This window comes from Monodon monoceros, unplaced genomic scaffold, assembly GCF_005190385.1.
Source record: "Monodon monoceros isolate NGI ecotype Baffin Bay Population unplaced genomic scaffold, NGI_Narwhal_1 Super_Scaffold_15, whole genome shotgun sequence".
NCBI lineage: Eukaryota > Metazoa > Chordata > Mammalia > Artiodactyla > Monodontidae > Monodon > Monodon monoceros.
In genome coordinates this window covers 83764217-83771230 of record NW_021703771.1, presented here as the reverse complement: position 1 = coordinate 83771230, position 7014 = coordinate 83764217, and positions in this window count along the sequence as shown.

Below are 7014 nucleotides of genomic sequence, written 5' to 3'. Positions count from 1 at the left end.
AGTAAGTCAAGACCAATTGATTTCTGTTGTGAAAACGATGCAGAACTCCCTTTAGAAGCCCAAATACTCACACTTTAAGGCAACAGTTGTCAGACACGTGTTTGGCGAGTGCTTTTCAGTCTTCTGTGTATCATTTCAAATATTAGCAGTAGGTGATTTTTTTAAGCTTTTGTTATAGAGAATGAGGCCTTTGTACTCACTGGTAATTATTGGTAAAAATGACTTTTAGGTTAAATAAACAAGAGTTTATAGACCAGGGCTCAATTTAGATGTGGTGTAGTATTTTAATAGTAGATATTTCAGTTCTGCTTAAATGGCCAACTGTACAGTTTGGAAAAACCCACATCAGATGTAAGAGCTTTATAAGTGCACAGGCCCTACCAGCAGACAGCTTTCTGATGGAAACATTAGTGTGAATATCTCCTTAAGTAAACTGCTACAGCCTACTGAACATTAGAAGGAAGAGACCAATCATTTATGAATAGAACTTACGTACTGGATCCCAGGAGGACCAAAAGTCATGTCTTGTAGATAATACCTTATGTTTTGGTAGGAAGACTAAACAGATTATAACAATTTTTGGTAATAGAAAGTCAAGATAAATTTCAGATCGTGAAACGTGGCACCTGCCTTGTTCTAAATAGGAGATAATGGGTAAGTGAACAATCCTCGTTTTCTGTTTGTTGTATTTAACTCTGAACTTCTTTCAACTTGGAGCTGTCACATTTAATATCACATTGTTACTCTCCCCAGAGTGACAGGTTCTGCTTTACCCCACCCCTGGTATAAAGGGAACGGATTTTAAGTCCATCCAAAATATTAGCCGCTCAGCTAGTAACTCCTGAACCGGGGTCTCTGGTTCAGGCTATTAGTAGCTTCATCCGTTGCTCCCCGTCACCTATTCCATTATTTTCTAAATGTACCACAACTGGAAAAACTTTGGGAAGCCCTGTTCTGGGGAGCCAACCTGACCCCCAGGGTTCTGGGGCAAAAGCCAGGCCTCCTGACATACCACTTTCTCCTTCTCCTTCACCTTTGCGGAGAGAGGTGGGTATGGTATCTAGGTTGGGCCATAAAGTGACGGAAAAGTTTGGAATAGTTTGGCAGAAAGCATAAAGTTGGGTACACTCTGGGATAAGCGAGAGGTAGGGATGCGGGGGAAGACGCTAGTTCAGGATTCCAAAGCCGAGGGGATGGGGGTTCTGAGGCGCGGGACCACTCATTCAGATGCCACTAGCAAAGGTCCTCGCACGCCAAGCACGCTGGGGAAATGGGAGAGAGCGAGTGGCTGGAATTGCCCGGATACGTGACTCCTTCCCCCTTCACGCCTCAGCACTGAGACACACGCTGTAGGTCGCCTGTCACAATGCAATTCCATCAGACACACATCTGGAAAACGTGACTCTCTTGGTTCTCAGTTTTGTTTTTAGCAAATGCCACCTGAAGTGGTAAATAGGCTGCAGAGTGGGGTTCACTTACAGTACAGATCTTTGTGTCAGTGAAGCCCCGTGAGAAAATCGCGCCTTATAAATTTGAGTTGTTCTGCTCTGAAAGTGCCACTTCTCAGCGTATTGCAGAGGTTTGAACCAACCACTCCCAGGTCTGTCGCCCATGTGTATGAATTTAGGAATACCGTTTCTGGGTCTCTCTCTGGGCATCTGCTTCCTCGTCTGTAGGCAGTAGGGTGCGAGTCTGCACGATCACAGAGTTACTGTTACTTCTAAGGGGCTTCGACGAGTTTTTTGTTCTCTAATTCTTCTTATTTATGATGCTTATAAAAAGATGCTAGGCCATCTCTGAGATATGGACACTTGGATAAACTGCTTTCTGGATGCTGCCCATCCCTCAGTAACTTAAGTGTATGCTTAAAGTGATGATCAGAGATAGCCCTGAACATTGGAACATGAATGAGCGGCATAGTCTGTTTTGTAGATGGAAGAGACAGGGCAGGATGGTCCCGGCACTGGCGCCATCAAACGCACACACAGGCTCAGGTTGTTCTAGAACCCAGTGATCGCCCACCTCCTTCTTCCTGCTTCAAGGCCTTCACTGTGAGTCCAGCCAGCTGGTCCACTGGTTTCCACACCAATTTCAAGGCCTAAGCCAATTCCTTGAACTTACAGTTCTCTGGGCACAGCTTTGGAAACGGGGGGGCATATGGTGGCATTTATTCACTCAGCAGATATTAAGCACTTAGGTTCCAATCGCAGTTAAATGCAAAGAGACATGAAACTGAAGGTACACCCTACTTGGGGCCCCTATCCCTAAGGCCACACTAGATGTATTTTCACTGAGATCTGAGGCTGCTTTCACAGAACAGAGCTCGCAAAAGGACTCCCAGTCTTAAAAAGGAAGAATCTTATTCTAAAAGTATATAGACTACTAAGATTAAATGCCATGCTGCCATTAGATAAAATTCCTCTTCTCAGACAAGGACCATAGTAAAAGGATTCAGGGAGACCTATTTAATTTTGATGCTAACTATTAATGTATCCCACGGGAGTAAGAAAGATTTCTGAGCTCAGTAACACGGCTAGTAGGAAGAGGGCCATAAGCCTTCCTACACTGGGGCGGGGGGGCTACATCACACTAGGGCTTGGCTTTGGATCCAAAGGAGACCCCTAGTTCCCTAGGACATGGAGAGTTAGGAGCTGAGCTGCCGGGGGCCTGGGCCTGGGAAACGCCTTTCCCAACAGGGAACCAGAGAAGGAGGAGGACAAACGGGTTATTTCCCTTAAGACTGAACGGCCAAACCAAAGTCGCTTGATACAGTTATTTTTGTTGAATAATAATTCAATAAGATGGGCTTTTAGGAAATGGGGTTACTTCAGATATGACTACATCAAGAAGCAAGACTTTCTCTTAAAATCTAACCATCTTTACCATAAACATATGCTTTGCTTCCCTATTCACAAGAGAATCTGAAATTTACTAGATGTTCTGCAAAGAATCGGGGCTTAGAATGCCATTGTTCTGTAGACTGGATAATTAACATACTATTTTTATATTACGTGAATTTGTCTTCCCCAGCCCTAGGCTGTGAGCTGTTTTAAAGCAAGAGCTGTTTCTTCACTCTTGTCTCACAGAGGACAGGAAGAGTATTCAGCACAATTTTCTCAGCACACAAACGTTTCTTGTGTGCATAAAATGGCTTAGTAATTTGGGGAGTTTTTCTTTCACTTATATTTATAGTTTTAATAAATCTGCATGAATTCCAAATTGGATTTGTCTATTGAAACAATGTAACTTGACCAGTTCAGTCTTGAAATTCATATATATACATATATGTGTGTGTGTATGTATATATATATAAATATATAAATATATATTTACCTCCTTAATCATCATCCTTCTGTTAAATTCTGCATGCAAAATGATACAGCTACTTTGGAAGACAGTTTGGCAATTTATTACAAAGCTAAACATACTCTTACCGTATGACCCAGTAATTATGCTGTTTGGTATTTACCCAACGGAATTGAAAAATATGTCCACACAGAACCCTGCACACACATGTTGATAGCAGTTTTATTCATAATTGCCAAAACATGGAAGCAACCGAGATGTCCTTCAGTAACTTAATGAATAAACTGTGGTCCATTCAGACAATGAAATGTTATTCAGCGCTGAAAAGAAATGAGCTATCAAGTCATGAAAAGACCTGGAAGAACTAAATGCACGTCACTGAGTGAAGGAAGCCAGTCTGAAAAGGCTACGCACTGTATGATTCCAACTATATGGATAAGGGAAAACTATAGAGACGGTAAAAAATCAGGGGTTGCCAGGGGTTGGGGGAGGGGTGAATAGATGGAGCACAGAAGACTTTTAAGGCAGTGAAACTACTCTGCGCGATACCTTAATGATTTATACATGCCCTGAAACATTTGTCCAAACAAGAGTAAACTGTAGTGTAAGCCATGGACTTTGGGTGATTAAGATGTGTCGTCGTAGGTTCACCGGTTGTAACGAATGCTTCCTGTGGTGCAGGATGTTGGTAGTGGGGTAGGCTGTGCACGTGAGGGGCAGGGGGGATTTGGGAAACCTCTGAACCGTCTGCACAATTTTGCTGTGAAGCTAAAGCCTGCTCTAAAAAACAAAACCTTTGCCAGAATCACCGGGGCATTAAATTAACAAAATAAAATACGTCTATTTATTTGTGACATTTTCTGTGATGGAAGAAACCATGAAAAAATAACTATGATCAAGCAGCCTCAATAAAGATAATTATCTCTGTAAACACACATATTCCAAATTAACTTGGCGTGTTATAATGTACATGTAGAATTGAAATCTTTATTTGGATAATGGACATGCAGTTTTTATATTCCTTTTGACAAAGCACACAAACTCCTGAGGAGCCGGTTACACCTTTCTAATTGGCTTTGCAGTACACCAGGTTTTTAGATATTTGGACGCTTTCGGCAAAATAAGTCCACAGTGCAACTGTGGAAAGCAAGCTTATATAGCTCTGAAAAACAAAAAGTGAATGCACAATATACACATTATACATTTGTCTCTTTTTAAAAAATATTTATTTTCCTATTAGTCATCCATTTTATACACATCAGTGTATACTCTATGGTTTTTAATTTGTGGCTTCATAAATATTTTAAAAATTTCTTAGAGCTGCTTTGTTTGAAGAGCGTAACTTAAGGGTGGTAGAAAAAATCGATAACTTTTGTTTCAAAAAGAGGCTGAAAATTACTTGTGCAATAAATGATGTCTTCTATTGAAACTTCCTATTTTTGTTGTCTACGCAGACCACATATTCGAGGCTTCTGAGTAACAAGAATACCAATAGCAAAATCTCCCATACTGGTCACCAAGGAGCATTTCTGAAAGGACATGGATCCCGAAGTGGGTGAGTTCCTCTTGGTTTGACTTTAAACCATTAATCTGTCTTATTACATGGCTTTACCATATTTGGGCAACATAAGTTTGATACACAGCCATTTGGTTTTAATGCATTTCGATATACAGAGAAATGGTTATTTTTATTCATTGTATGTTACTGAGTTTATTGAATCATGTACTACTGATTGTTGCCTCTGATTTAACACCATGCGTCTAATCCAGTTAAGGGCTCAAAAGTTGACTGTGGTGCTCATAATTCATCAATATGAGTAACACCAAGTACAAGACAGACATGACTGATTCCTGATGGGATACTTCCTAGTGTCTTTTATCTGACAGTTACTTTTTAAAGCCATCGGTAGACGATTTGGTACTGCAACAACCCCTTTCTAACACGTAGCCCAACAGCTTACCCCACCCTGCTATTTCTGTATTTTAATTTCGTTACAGCAATTCTACAAAGAGATCCTACTCTTAAGAAATGTTCATAGGGAGGGTAGGTGGTAATTCAGATGGAAAAGGAGAGGCAGAAGAGCCTACTGTGCATCAAAACGTGAGGCGTTCCCCACCACCTGCTGAAGACTGTCTGCCAGGTGGCTCATTTTGACACTATTACCAAATTCTCAGCTAGGAACCTGCTAGAAGGATATAGATCTCACAGTGTGCGTTGTTCTTATCATCACCTTTGGGTCTAGTAGGATCACATATGAAAAAATACTTAAGAAATGGGAGTTGGTGTGGTAACCAACTCCATTTTTCAAGTTTGTATTATTTAGTTAAGTTTACATTTTTCTTTCCTATTTTTCCTTTCCGTTAGCTCTGTCCAATGGGGTCTTGAAGAAAGTAGTACTTCTCTTTGAATTTAGAGGATACAGTGGTAAGGAAAGAATGAACTTCCCAATATTGCCCTTAATAATACTCTTTCTGGCCACAACTCGTTGCACAGTTACTCACATGTGGAGTTCCGTACATAAAAATATTACATGTGTATTTCAATAATTAAAACAAGTTATACCTCCTGGCTATGACTTCTCATTAGTTTTAGTTCAGATACAATCTATACTTTGATTCAATAACTTTTCTTTGCTATAAATTCTCTAGGATGGAGTTTAAGGGTGGAGGTGGAGAATCTTTAGTAGAGGATAACAAGCAATTTAGAAAAATTTGGGGACTTCCCTGGTGGCACAGTGGTTAAGTATCCACCTGCCAATGCAGGGGACACGGGTTCAAGCCCTGGTCTGGGAAGATCCCACATGCCGGGGAGCAGCTAAGCCCGTGAGCCACAACTACTGAGCCTGCGCTCTAGAGCCTACGAGCCACAACTACTGAAGCCCATGCGCTCTAGAGCCCGTGCTCCGCAACAAGAGAAGCCACCGCAATGAGAAGCCTGCACACCGCAACGAAGAGTAGCCCCTGCTGGCCGCAACTAGAGAAAGCCCACGCGCAGCAACAAAGACCCAACGCAGCCAAAAATTAATTAATTAAACTTATAAAAAAAAAGAAAACTTTGGGTTAACACCTCTTTGAAGGAGTCAAGGTATTGACAAGGCTTTCTTGGTATTTATTAGTATAGGTAATTGACTGAGTTCACATCTGTGATGTCTTCCTTGAAGGGCACAAAATCTCTTTGTCAAATAGACTCATGTAGAATTCAGTGAAAATGCAATGCCCTTTGGAAGACATGGAAGTAAAACTTATATGGCATTTTCTTCTTTTGTGTCCTGCCATGCCAGGTTGCTTTTATTATAAGCTCCAAGAACAATGAGAGAGACTTAATTCATTTTAAAACCAACACTGATACTTAGTGTTGACTGACTGCTCTCAGATGTGATATCAAACTTTCCCAGTTTTCTTAATTTTTTCCTTTGACTTCAAAACCGATTTTCCTGCTAATAGCCCCACAGACTGATGCCTGAATAATAGTTTAAGGTGGGGCATTTGTACGTTTGATTTGTTGATCTAGTTTTCTTCCCTGGCATACCAGTTTAGATCTTAGCTTCTCAGATTCTTAAGCTTTGGTGTTTTCATATGCTCCACCCACTAACTTTAAGTTTTCCATTTTCCCACCATCTAGAAATCTAGAATAAGTTTAACCTCTGAACAGTTTTTCAGTGCTCTTTTACCTCAGTGAGAAAACAATGGGCAAAAGCATCATTAACA